Source organism: Trachurus trachurus (assembly GCF_905171665.1).
Source record: "Trachurus trachurus genome assembly, chromosome: 8".
Lineage (NCBI taxonomy): Eukaryota > Metazoa > Chordata > Actinopteri > Carangiformes > Carangidae > Trachurus > Trachurus trachurus.
Genome location: NC_139905.1, coordinates 10,499,182 through 10,513,983, shown reverse-complemented (window position 1 = coordinate 10,513,983; position 14,802 = coordinate 10,499,182).

Sequence of the window (14,802 nt, the reverse complement as noted above, 5' to 3'; positions counted from 1 at the left end):
GTCTAATCTAAACAAGGTGAACGAGGTGGAAGGATACAAACACACACAAACAAACACACAAGGACACTTGACATGAAGTTTACGAGTGTGTGTGTGTGTGTGTATGTTTGTTTCTGCCCTGAAAAACAATCACTCGTCTCTGCTGCGGTGTCTTCCTACTAGTCGTCGTAGCTAATTTCCCATCCCTGCTGCTGCTGCTGCTGCTGCTGTCGCCGTCGACGTGAGGAGAGAAGGTGACAGACGGCGACGGGTGACAGCCTCCATTGATTCGTTTTTGTGCTTACGTTGACCAAGGATAATGAAGCTGCGGGATTTGACAGAGATGACATTCAATCTAGGCCTCGTGTGATCCTGATTGAACACGATCTGGGAAAAAAACAAAACAAAAAAACATTTTTTCCTGAAACTCACAGCACAACCTGTGGAGTGTGTGTGTGTGTGTGTGTGTGTGTGTGTTTGTGTGTGTGTGTGTGTGTGTGTGTGTGTGTGTGTGTGTGTGTGTGTGTGTCCTCATAAGGTCTGTGAGTCTTCACAATGGTGGCTTTACACCGGCATTGTGAGGACTCTCAGATCTTATGAGGACCTTTTATAAAACATAAAATGGGGAAACATTAAAGACTCCCTAGACCAAAAGTTTACTTTTTGAAATTGTGGGTGGGCGTAAGTCATGATGCATTTTCATACTCATGAATAGTCATAGAACCTGGATTTTTCAATGAGAGAGAAATAGTAGACGTGTTTTTAGCCTCTTTGAGAGGTTTTTTTATACAACTTTTTTTATAGGATAGCAATTTTAATCAAAAAATAGTCTTAGCAGAGCATTTTTACAAATTTTAAAATGCCTCCTTATGGGGTCTTTAAATAGTTGATTTCAGGCTGATTAAACTTTGGTTCACCCCGTAATAAAATCTGAGTGTGGCACAACGAGAGTGTTAAAAAGTTAATTCAACGTCTCCTGTGGTTCGTTTCTTCAGATCCTCCACAACACTGCAACAACGCGAGTGTCCCCCCCATGAAACACATCGACATAAAACAACTCCATCTCTGTCTGTGTTTGAAGAAGTCGATCTCTCCCCGGTCGGCTCCCTAATCGATAACCAGCCTGATATTACTGTGGGCCGGTGGTGAGTTATTCCTGCGGGCTGCAGCCGGGCCGAGGCGGGAGGCTGATGGAGGAGGGAGAGCGATGCAGGCGGCATCACGGGGGGACGGTATGAGTCTGAGCAGTGGAGCGTTGAGTCAGGATTGAATCTGAGGAGACACCAACTCAGAGATAATATGAGACAGAGAGATACTGTACATGTACATGACTAAAGCTGGAGATTCAATGTGCATGAGTGAAAGAGATGTAACTGTACTCATTACTCTTTGATAAATCATCAGAAATACAACTCGAGTTTCAACCTGTCAAGATTGTTTGACAGTTTCAACAGCAGAATAAATAAAATATGCGCACTGTCAGTTACTGTCACTGTCTGTGAGACAGATTTCATTGTGTAAATTTATGTTTCACATGTTACAAAGATACAAAATAGATTTAAGTTCATGAAGTGTTTAAAAAGGTTAATACATGGACATAAATAATAAATAAGAGAATTAAAAAGGGTTTGTGTTATGGATAGCATGTGTAAAAATGTAATGCTAAAAGAATTTCAGCTCTGATTTTTATAACCTTCAGACAGAAAAGCAAAAACACTAAAAGGAAAGTGTCCAAGTTGTTTGTAGTTGTGTCTTTTAGGCTCTTCCTCCTATGTCAGAACGGCCTCTCATAGGTCCATATATAGTCCTATCACAAAAGCAAACAAATACACTGAATGTGTGAATGTACAGCCATACATCTTAACTTAACACTTGTTGCATATTTATGGACTTTAGATGACATATTTGAAGTTAGCAATAAATAATAAATAAAGGATTCTGTGTCAATATTTTGTTACTGAAAGTGTGGAAAAGAGTCAAAACAAATCTATAGGCTACATATCTATATTCATACTGGGGGAAAATACAAAATGAGATGAAAACAAAACAACACCAAACCAAACCAAACCAAACCAAACAAAAACACAGAATACAAGAAACAATCAATTATTCAAAGAATATTTTTGCTGAAAAAGCTATGTCACTGTTTCAAATATATATATTTTTATTTGGTCAAAATCTCACCTGTCCCATTTTAAAGGCACCATCAAATGCATCTGAGAAACGAGGCCTTCTCTCTCCTGTGGCTCCTCCGTGGTCCGACCAATCCCAGGATTCACCGTGCTCCGATAATGACGACTAATACGGCAGCAAGGAAGCCTGAGGATTACACTGTTAAATGTCAGTATCGGGTTTCAGCTTAGTTTAACAGCTAATGGCACAAGTGTTGAAACCAGGGGGTCTTAAAACCTCATGTTTTGTTCAAAATAAACCAGGTTGCTAGGCAACAGACCATCTACCTTTGTGGACTAGGGTACCTAAGAAGCCCCTGAATAAGTGACCTTGTTCCACTTACTTGGTAAGAAGTCGGAAAAGCAAGCAACTCTTTTGTTAGCTAATCTACTTCTACTGCTTGTTATTTGGCAGCAGCATAACAACTTCCTCTTCTTCGTCTTCAGGTAGAAGTTGCATAACGCTGTGGGGAAGACTAACTCAATGACACAAAACCAGAATAAGTGGCTAATAATCAGTGTAATGTGCAAAGTTTATTCGCTGTTGAAGGACAGAGCAGCTCTTGGATTGCTAGCTCGAGTCAAGGTGGCGAGAATAACTGGACCCAAATGCAGACAGCACGGATACAGGGTTTGGTGACACAAAATTATTTATTTATTTTAATTTTTTTCGGAACAATTTCTCATGTTGGGGCTTCAATACAAGAGGGACATTACAGACAAGCAGTATGGAGGTATTTTTTGGTGTGTTTTTTTTGGACGAAGAAAAGTGGTGTCCATTCGCAACCGTCATATGGACATGCAGTGCTGCACTGAGCCCCGCTGTAAATCAGAGAAGGCACGGAGGACTCTGAAACTTCTCCCAGCCCTTAGTCGACATGAGGGTGAGTAGATAATGAGTGAAATTTCAATTTTTGGTGAACTATCCCTTTAACACAAGAGGGGAACACACAGGACGTGACAGCTTGGAGCAACTGAAGTTCCTCTGAGTTTCTGAGTTGGAGTTGCGGTTTTAGGTAGCGTTTCTTATGATGTAGCCGACTGGGAACTTAGTAAATCTGACTGCAAGTGAGTTTTTAGTCTGTTAATAGTAATTCTTTCATTATCCAGATTAATCTGCTGGAGTTTGTGACAAATATCTCATGACTAGTGAAAATGAGTTCACAGTGAGGACTTAACAGCAGAAATGAGGATCACAGTGGTCACAGGTGATGAGTTCAGACACAGAGTCTGTAAGTATCATCTGTTAGAGAAAACGGTTCTGACCCCAGTGTGACTCTGTCGCTGGTCGACAAATGTGTTTTTTTTTATACAACACTGAATTTCATGGTTCGTTTCATAAAGAAGAGTTCCCGCACACATAGCCAACTTGCAGAATTTATTGCGACGTTTCGGTACTAGACCTTTTTCAAGCAAACAAAAAGGTCTTGAAAAAGGTCTAGTACCGAAACGTTGCAATGAATTCTGCAAGTTGGCTATGTGTGCAGAAACTCTTCTTTGTTTAATTTGGACTTAATTGTCACCCTCCGACGCTTTGCTTTTTCATGGTTCATTTCATGACACAGACTTCCTGCTGTTTGTGAACAAGATCCAACTCACCTGGTTTCTTTCTGAGCAATAAACGTAACTTTATTTATCGAAACCTCACCTTAAACCTGAGTTGTGACAATTAAGGACAAATGTTTCAACGATGAGGACGTGTTTACTCTGCCTGTCAGAATAATTGAATACTAACCTCGCTCACTTGCGCATAAAATAAAGTTTAAAATCTCTGTGTGGTTATTGTCCTCTCCTCAGATCTGTATCTGTGTCTCCTCCGCCCGTCAGTCAAGGGGGGAGATAAGCCGTCCCTCTGCCTCCCTCCCTGTGTGCAGGCCCTGCTCCGGGGGAGGCATTAGCTGCTAAATCACTGGAGCTTTTTGTCAGACACAAACGATGTTGTTCCCCTCATAAGGAAGCGGTCGGCAGCTGGGAGGGGGAGGACAGGACAGATAGGCTGTAAACCAGAGACACCAGATTAAGCTCAGGATTAGCTATTGATCCTTCATGCAAACACACGTTGTCCTTTTCTCACTTTCTTTGCTCTTTTTACACTTTGTTGCCTCAGTTCTGTTCATATTCTGCTGCTCTGCGTCCAATCTGGTTTCTCCAACAACATGTCACACACAGTAGTGAGAAGAAAAAAGAACAGAGATAAGGACAGGTAGAAAGTGAGGACTGATTGCGTTTTCCGTCAGCTAATGAAGCCACGTCTCGTCCAATCAGCAGCTGAGCTCCGGCTCTCTGAGGGCTGATAAGGAGGGAAGGCTGTAATTGAAATTGACCAATCGCCCGTCTGCTGGGTTGAAATATACCTGGACAGCTCAGACAGCGTCATTATGGAGCCGAGACGAGATTTACCTGCTTTTTCGCTGCTCACCGTCTTGATGTGAGCTGGAGAGCTGAAGTCACTTTCTACAGAGAGTTTATTTGCATCGTGTCCACACAACACGACGATCCAGATTCTGCTAAAACATAAAACCGACACACGCCATGACACGTGTTGTAGTATGAGCAGAAACCTCTGTGTGATGGATTGCATCCTGCTAATTTACATCTGTCAAACTGATAGATCTGGTTTCAACTGGATCATATCAAAGCACAGGTTTTAGCCACATTTTTCAACATCTTTGATCAGTAACTTCCTGGAGTCCCAGCGGAACAATATGCTAACTCAGAGCTCAGCAATTAATCAAAAAATTATCCATTTATGAAACTCTTCGACTTGATCTTAATGTCAACTTCTCCGTCTCAAGACTCCACCCTCTCTAATGATCATTAGTCTCTATGTTCACTCAAAATGAAATGATATTGATGATCTGAGCACCATGAGTCCCGGTCTATGTCCACGATTATAGATTTTTAGTTTTCAAACTCGTTACTTTTCTTAAACCTGAGACTTTTGCAAACCCCTCGCCTCCTGATTGGCTCTTATCAGTCACAACTTCCAGACAGCAGTCAGTGCAACATGGAGAATTTGCAAAGGAAATACGACCAACTTGCACGCAGCTGAATGTGAAGTGTGTGTGGCTCAAAATATCGATGTAAAAGTTTGATATTCTATACCAACCCGTGGTAAAGCACATACAATTATTTTTTGATTTTGCACAACCGAAAAAGGACAAGAGCAGAGAAGACCTTAAGAAGCCGTCCTTGTGCTTTCACTCTTACCCACGACCTCAGAACAGTTTTAATTCATCCATGAGCATCTATTGTTACATTCAATTTCTCCTTCAAGGTGAAATGAGAAAACCCACACCACACTCAATTTTCATATTTGATCCCAGTAAAACATAATTCCAAATCCCTGAGCTTTTTCTTCCTTTAAAATCTTATTCTAGCAGCTGTGGATTAATTGAATGAACCGGGGTTTCAGCTGAAGGAGGGAAAAACACCAAAGGGAGAAAAAGTATAATGAACTGTCTCTTTCTTTACCTGCCAGTTAAAGAAGCTTCCTCGTCAAACTCGGAGAGGTGAACGCAGACAGACAGAACGGCAGCTGTGAATAAAACATCGACTCAGCGAGCAGTCGGACCAGCACGCACACGTGTGTACACCCCACCCTGTTCTCCCAGGGAAGGGGGATTTATGGTGCATCTCCTCCTTTTCACTTCCCCTTGACACTTTCATTACAAAGTAAAATATCACAGAAATTGGAAATTTCTGTCTCCTGTAGAGGCAGTCGCACGGCGCGAGAGAATGAGGTGTGAGAGACAGGCCGGTTTTTCAATAACAAGGTCCATCTTAACACCTGACTAATCCTGACATATGACAGAGGGGCCCTCAGAAAGGAAGGATGGCTCCGTTTCACGCCGGGCCTTCCCAGCGGACCAACTTGGATCGTGAATTGGACGAGACCCCCTCGGGCAATAATGACCCCTGTGCATTTCAATTGAAGCTGAGAGGAATGAGCTGAGACTTCCTCCGCAGAGGTTTCTCAGGCGCGCTGCAGGAACTTTCAGGTGAGGTCTTATGTAAGGTTTCTGTAGAGTAGTTGCATAGTTATTGTGTACGGCGGGCCCTGAGAGCTCAACGTGCTGCATTTTAACTCAGGAAAAGACATGCAAAGACACAAAAGTGCTACAGGAAAAAACTTCATCAATGTCACAACACGTGCTGCAAACAACTCACAACACATGCAAAGACACAAACAGGATGTAAATTCAGAAAACATCTTCATCAAGTGTTTGTGGAGACACATTTTTGTTCAGTCTTTCTTGACTTTAGAAGTTCTGAAGGCGCTGACCTGTTAGTGATGTTTGAAAATAATGTGAGTTTGGTTTGTGGTTTTATTATGATGTCAGTAAAACATTGTGCAACATTGTGCTATTGCTATCTTCGTCTGACCATGTCCCTGCAAACCTTTCTGCGGGGTAAAGAGTTTTCAAGTGCATGTTTCATCAAATTGATGCAGTTGTTTTCTGAATTTCTAGCTTGATTGCGTCTTTGTATTTTCTTTATTCAAGTTGCAGTGCAATTAGCTCTCAGCATTATGTAGTAATAAGAAGAATTTTTCAAGATAAGTCTGAATAGTTTGAAGTAAAACTGGGAAATAAGTAAGATTTTTGTCTATTATTGAAGTGAAATTGAAGTATAGTAAAAAAGGGTTGGTTGGTTATCATATGGAAATTGTTATAGGAAGTATAAATAGTCAGAGAGGAGGATTGTTTCTGTCTAGGTTACCATTAATAGTAGCCTAGTTTGTAGCATAAATATCCACTTGCATTGTGAAGACAGGCTGTCAACTCGTTTCTTATTTTAGCCATTAGCATGAAAGCAAAAGCAGCCAGTAAACCTCACACATTTGTATCTTCACTTTCCTTTCTTTCAAGGAGCCTAGAGGAGAGGTAGCCATAGCAACAGTTGTTAACCCATAATTACCTTATTGCTCCCTGTAACATGGAGTGTGTGTATTTTTTTCTTTCTTAGAAATATATATATAAAGGTAATTACAAGAACTTTCACTGTAATCACTTCATCATCGTACTACAGGAAATTCTTTCAACAGCAGAGTCCAAACTACCTGAAGTTAGACGCTATAATGTACAGATGTTCCCTGAATGCCCCACATGCAGCTGAATATGCTTGCCACAGCTCACCATCTCATCAGGAGCCCCACTTAGGAGCAATTTGGGCCATAAACGTTGCCATGTATAGTGTCTTTATGGAAGGTTTAATGAGGGTTATAGCTGTTATTGCAAATATGTGCGAACATAAGTTGCCATCCGGGGGCCCCTTTACCCCATGGGGGACCCGCAGTGTTTGCCTCGTTTGCCTCTCTGTACTTAAAGGCTGAGACAAAAGTTAACCATCTCCAGCTTTTGTCACCAGGTTTCAACCAGTAGTTTCAGGAATGTGGAGCTCTGCAGTGTTGTTTTAAAGAGGGAAGCTGAAAGGCACCAGACGAGAGGACGATCTATCCGTCTTCTAGTTCCCGCTGTCTGTCCCTCGTCTGTCACTTTCCCCCCCTCTCCCCCCTCTCCCTCTCTCTCCCACTCTCCACGGCTGCGGCCATCAATCTCGTCTGCCTCTACTGTAACGGCCGACTGTGTGTGCAGCGAGTGGAGACTGCAGATTTACAACGTCAGCCTTGCTGTCCGAGCCTCGGACTCTCTCTCTTTCTCTCTCTCCCCATCACACGCACACACAGAAAGTTACAGATCTCAGTCCTCACAACTTGTGGCCTTAAGAAAGATATTGTCTGCAGAAAATAAAAAGAAGAAAGAACCCCCACACACAATAGTGATGAGTCGAATGCAGTAGCAGCAGCCTCACCAAATGAAACAGCTGGAACACGTCCTTTCAGTCAGAGTAATGAAATTCTCTCAGGGAGCAATAGTTTCTGTGCAGGGAAGTTGTCGATCTGATGTTAGTTTTTTCGTGTCGTGAGAAAAAAGATGTTTACTTCAGCACCTTAACTTTAGTGTTCAAGGCGGCTCTGTGTTGCTGTCTTCACTGTGGACAGGACACTCAGGACATGAGGCAGTTTTTCTCAGGGACAAATCGCTACCATATCGGCATAAGGCAAGTGTATTTCAAACTGTGTCGCTTGAATCCGACTCAGTGCTGCTGTCAGAAGAGTAGGTGAAGCTCTTCTCTCATGTGCACTTATCTAGATTATTTCCCACACTCATGTAGTTTTCATGCTCTGCACTTCACATCCATCCATCCATCCACCAGGATGCTGATTGACTGACGAGTCGTCCTGTCATTCATCTCACTTGTCATTTTTTGTCTGGATTTGATCTATTTGTTTTCCTTTACAGAAATCCTTGGCCTACATGAAATACACCCTTCAATCACTATCTGTTTTTTTTCCTGACAACCTTCACATGTCAGTCATTGAAACACACACACACACACGATAAAAACCTTTCTCAAAACAGGTTGATTTCCGTTTTGATGGAAACGTATTGTGACAAGTCAAAGTATCAACTGTCACCGTCTCTCATTTGAAATGCATTTCGCACACTTTGCAATGCGAAGCCAATTTGTTTTCGCCGCTCGCAGTCGCAGCTGAAAAGCAGAACTGTGTCCTATTTTCTGTACCGGTGGCTAATCACTGTCCAGCCCTGAGACAAAAGCATAAACTTCCACCCAGACACTACCTGCCCCAGTTCCTTCAATAATACACCAACCGAACTGTCAACCGACATTCAAAGAGAGAGGACAGAAACAAAGAAGCAAACACACACACACACACTGCACAGTGGTGACATAGTGGAAGGTTTAATTATGCTCTCTGCATGTTATCACCATGTGCTGTGCATTTCTGTATCTACAAGTCGACAAACAGTCCTGTAGCCAATGCAGCCTGCTCTGATTGCATTTCTGCGCTCACAATGCAACAATTCAGTGTTTTTACAATCTTTACCTGCAGCATTGAGCAAACTAATCCAACTGCCCTGTGTTTCCATTTTCTGTCAAGTCATTTCATTAGAGTCAAGCGTGAAAAATAAAGCTTGATTCATACCTTATGACATGATGCAAAAGAAAACATGGGGGAAGGCCAAAGCAGACGAGAGAAAAGGGAAAAGAGAGAATGTGTGAGATGTTTGTTCGACTCTGAGCTTTGCAACAAATATTTATAAACGTATCTTACTCTTCTCCTGAGTAGAGTGTGGATCCATAAAAAGATATATTTGTGGGTTTTAATAACCAAAAACAATCTCGGTGCAGTTTTACACCTCCTTCAGTTTTCTTTCTCTCTGGGGCTCTTCAAACAACTGGTCGGAGCTGTGAAGAGAATATAACAGGTATCAGGTGAAATATGCAGAGAAAACAAAGGATTGAATGGTGGGTCCAGGTGGGCGGGGCTTTTTGTGACATCACAAAGTTACAGAAGTTATTTTAAGACTGCATTTCTGATACTTTCACAGAATTAATAAAGAATCTAGACATAAATAATTATCAAACTACACATGGACATTTACCTCCATACTTTATAAAACCATAAATCTGAGCAAACTTTACTTTGATCTCTGAATTTAAGCTTTTTACTTAAAAGTGTCATCCACTGCTGTTATTTTAAACATACGAGTGTGGTGTCACTGCCCGGCGCCGGTCCTTCAGGGATCCTCCCTGCTGAAGCACCAGTTCTCCTCTTGTGGAGCTGAATAGATGAGTGGAGTCGGAGCGAGCTGAGAGGAGACAGAGCAGCAGGTGCTGGAGCCGTTCAAGTCCCATTCCACCTGAGAAACAGCTCATCTGTATCTCATGGAAACAGCGGCAGGTGTGAAATTAAATTATGACTTCAGTGATTTGAAGTACAAGCACGGGCCTGTTGTGCCGCGCCGCTCTCTGAAGGTTAGTTACTGGAGTTACACTGATGCCACAGCACTTACATCACCACACAAGCATCTTACTATGAGGCAGGTGAAGCCGTCAAATGGCAGACATTGTGCTCCGAAGCAGAAAATGACTGAAGGGCAGTTATGACCCAGCTCTGTTGTCCACTACCTGCTCGGCACCACAGACACAGTGGAGTTGGAGTAAGTTTGGAACTAAATGCTCATGTTGCTTCATGTGCAAATAAACCACCCCTCCCAAAAAAAAGCTGTAAACCTTTAATTTACAGGCTGTTAATTACAGCCCAGAAATAATCAGTTGCAAGGACTTCTTGGGAAAAATTCTGGCCTTTCCCAAAAAATTAAAAGCATGTAAAGCATGTGTAATATTTTGCCTTTATGAAAAACATGACATTACTATGAAATTGACCTTTATTTCTAGGCTTTTTCTTGACATTACTACGCAATTAATTGTCATTTCTTAGCTATTTCTTGACATTACCACGTAATTAACGGCCTGTAAATTGAAGGGTTACCAAAAAAGCAAAATTACAACATCTGGTGCAACATGTGGAGTGAAAATAGCCCAAATTGGATTTTAAACTTCTAGGCCACCGTCTACCTGGGTCCTCAACTCTGGTCTATCCACCCCCCAGAGTCTTAAAAATTTGGAAACACTTTACTTGAATACGTGTTCATAAAACTGACATAACACTGTCATAACCATGACATCAATGAATACTTATGACAGCTCTCGTTAAGTGTAATTTGGTAAGTTATGTCACTTTTGATGCAAAGTTGACATTGTTTGAGATGTCCTTGTTATGACAATTTGATATAATATTTTAAAGTTTGGCAATTAGGTAGGCTATGCTACAGGTTATGTTGTCTTTACATCAAGTTATATACTGTAATGAGGACATCTCAAACAATGTCAACTTTGTATCAAAAGTGACATAACTTACCGAATTACACTTAACGACACCTGTCATAAGTATTCACTGATGTTTATGACAGGTGTAATGTCATGGTTATGACAGTGTTATGTCAGTCTTATGAACACGTATTCAAGTAAAGTGTTACCAAATTTTCAGTGTGTACAACACAACTGGTCCAGATGTGGAAGTTTCATCTTATAGCCACATGCTTGTCTTGCCCTGACCCAGTATACACCTGGTCCCATGGCCCACATTTTGGTACTACAGTGAGTATGTGAAGCAGCAGGACTGTGTGTCTTGAACTGAGTCCAACTAAACTACAGCATGTGTGTGTGTGTGTGTGCGTGCGTGCGTGCGTGCGTGCGTGCGTGTTCACAGTGATGAAGGAACATGTCACCCAGTGATACAGTGCAGCCCTCTGATGTGTTTTAATATTCTTTGAACGATGGAGCGCAGTGGCTCAGAGGAATCAGATAAATCAGACTCTGACACACACAATACTTATTATTATTCTTTATAGTATTTCGGTGATGTGCTGCCGTAACTGCCGTCCCAAATGAACCTCAGCGGGAGGGGGCTTCAGACGCGCGCACGCTTGAAAGGCAAGAGGTCTCGTAACAAATCAAAACATCCGATGATCATAAAAAAATAATCAGCGAGTGGCTGCAGCCAGATCATTTGCATGGAGAAATAGCTAATGAGGCTCGTATGCTGTGTGTGTGTGTGTGCATGTGTGTGTGTGTGTGTGCAAGATAATAAAAGTTGTGTGGACCCAATTAGAAGAATCCACGGCGCCTGACTCTGAGGCCATTTTATATCGACTCACAGCAGTTTGCATCATTAGTTTACATTTGTTTGTGTCACATTGGTTCAGTTTGACTTCCTCCAAGCCAGAGCTGAACCGTCCATCCATCCACAACCCCCTCGTTCACACTGGTACATACATTAATATGCGGTTTAAATTCAGATTCCTCCACTTCGACAAGAATAAAAAAATTCTCAGAGAAACATATTTTGTAATTTAGGGGAAAACTTTTGGCATAAAACCTGTCGAAGATAATGGTTTAAGATAATGGAAATACTGGCATTGGCCTTCAGAAAGTCATTTTGGTGGAACCCAGATACGGATGGCTGCCAGAGACAGATAGACAGACAGAGAGTCCCATTAGATTAGGAGAGGGAGGCATGAAGAGGAGGTTCAGCCGAGGGTATAATGAGCTGCAGGTCAGCACACAGCCACAGTTCTTTACCGGGGGGAAATCAGGAAAAAGTGGGGATGAGCTGGGGTGTTGGCAGAAAACACACACACACACACACACACACACACACACTGAATACAGTTATATAGTGTGTGGATAGGTCCACAGACAGACAGATGGACCGATATCCGTGCACACACACAAACACACGCTCACTGGCTCGTCTGCAGCTTATGGAAGTCAGTGGCTGGTCACAGAGAGGATTAACAAGCCGTCTGACTGCCATCAATGTGTTTCTCTTCTTTAATCTCATTCTCTGTGAAAACATTCACAAAACTGTCAGTTAACGCTTCCCCGCAACCTTTAAAGCTGCAAGTAACTCATTCGTTTCTTTTGTCCAGGAAGCACCGTGAGCTGCTGCTGACGGACGGTCGGATACACACCTGACATATCGTTAAATTGAGAAGTTGTTATGGCTAATTATCTATTACTCTCACACCCAGCACACACACACAGGAGGATCATCCTGCTGCAGCGGTGTTTGTGTCAACCTGATGCTGGGAACATGTGTGTGTGTGTGTGTGTGTGTGTGTGTAGCAGCTGCATCACTAATCTGTTGCTGCTGGCCTGCGTGTTTGCTGCGTCACTGAGTTTACTGGCTACTTAGTGTGGGATTTCTCAAAAATTCCCACATGCAGATGCTTTAAAATGATTAGAAATATATTTATATTCTTGCTGGCATGATGTCAATATAACAACAACAGCACATCTCATGCAGGCAGTGTGCATACAGTATGTACAAACCTGAAAATATGGGCATCAGGTTTCTGAAGCTCAGAGCAGGCTGTTGCGCTCCTGACTGCACCTGACTGCAGCTAATCCAAAAAGGTGTAAAAACAGTACAGCGTGTCTGCATATTTGCTTGCTTGTGACAAATATGCATGCACTTTTCTGTAAGTCTTAAAGGGATACATCACCCAAAATTGATAATTCACCAATCATCTACCCACCGTCATGCCAAGGAAGGGTTTGGAGAACTTTTGGAGTCATCAAAACGGGACAGAGTTCACTTTGAATCGTCCAAAACACACACTATGAAACATCCAAATACCTCCATACTGCTCGTCTGTACTGACCCAAGTGTCCTGAAGCTGCAACATGAAAAAGTTGTTTGATCTTTGTTTTTAGCCTTGTTGTAGCAGTAGCTCCCAGTGGCTCTGTTGATGTTTGTGCACATGCGAGAGATTTGCTGTGAGAAGTTTGTTCGTCATTGTAAACCATTGGATGTATGTTGTAGACACGGAAAAACATCTCTCAGCAAATCTTGTGCAGCCACTGGGAGCTACTACTACAACAAGATTAAAAAAAGAGATAAAATACATTTTTTCAGAACAACTTTTTCATAGAAAATTGGTGAGTTATCGATTTTGGGTGAAGTATCCCTTTAATAGAACATAAAAAAGGGGTGTTTTAGGAAATTCATATTCCCTGTTCAGGTTTTTTTTTTTTTTTTCAGCTGTAGAGACCAAAACTGTTTCCTCTACCAGACTGGCGAGTCTTTGGGGTCAGACCAATGCTTTCCCCTTATTTGTAAGACTGATTTGACAGGTTTAGGTTATAATCGATGAAGCAAGTTACGCTGTAAATTACGTTGTGTGCATTTCCCCCTGAAGGCCATTCTTGGTTTGTGTTAATTACAATAGCCTCTTCTCCTAATTTTAAACCAATTACCAAAGCTCTTAAACCTCTGACCTGTGCGTATCATGTGATCCATTGCACCTCCACCACTGTAACGCTGCTGGAGACTCAGCACTGCTCCTGCTATCTCACCGCCACACTGAGCTCCACATGTGCACAGTTATTGTTAAAACGTCTGCACGGACACGTCAGCAATCCATCCTCAGGGAATTTGCATAAATGTCATTTATTGGTCAAAATAAACAACTTAACCACCACCAACCTCCCTCTCCAACCACCACCACCCCCGACCTCCCTGCACCCATCCACACATTTAATTGGAAAAACACAACCAGGAGAAATCTGCTGAGCGTGGAATTGATTCGCAAGTTATTTTCACAGGAAACTGCCATTCTGTTTTTCTTTTTTCTTCTTTTTGAGAAGTGTGTCAGTGGCAGGTGCTGTAAGTGAGAGGTGTCCAACACAATGTGACCAAGTAGCAGGAATTTAGGTTCTTCTCTGGTCAAGGGAAGAAGTTCCACATCCAAAATGTGTGTCAGTAAAACTGACACTGTCAATTTACAATGAAATGAATGATCAAGAAAAGAAAAACAACACTGAAGATGAACATTGATGTCATGACTTCGATGAGATATATTCAGGTTATCATATGAATGTGATGTTTAAACATGATATGCTTAAAAAACAGATTATTATAAGTATTTTCATTCCCTTTAATTGGCTTTAATTGACATCAACAGCTAATGAACAAAAACATGTAAACATGCAGGTTAATTCTGTCTCAAGTCACGACGTCTTAAAACTCCCTTTTATAGAAAGACATTTCAATAACTTGGTTTTATTACTATTGATATATTTTTTTTACTACTTTTTTACTGTCTGTTGTTTTATTGTCTTTAATTATTTTGTGTTTATAAGTGCTGCACAATGTTGATTTTATTGCAGCAGCACTATTGTTTTATGAATATACCCGCTGCTGCTACTTGTCAGG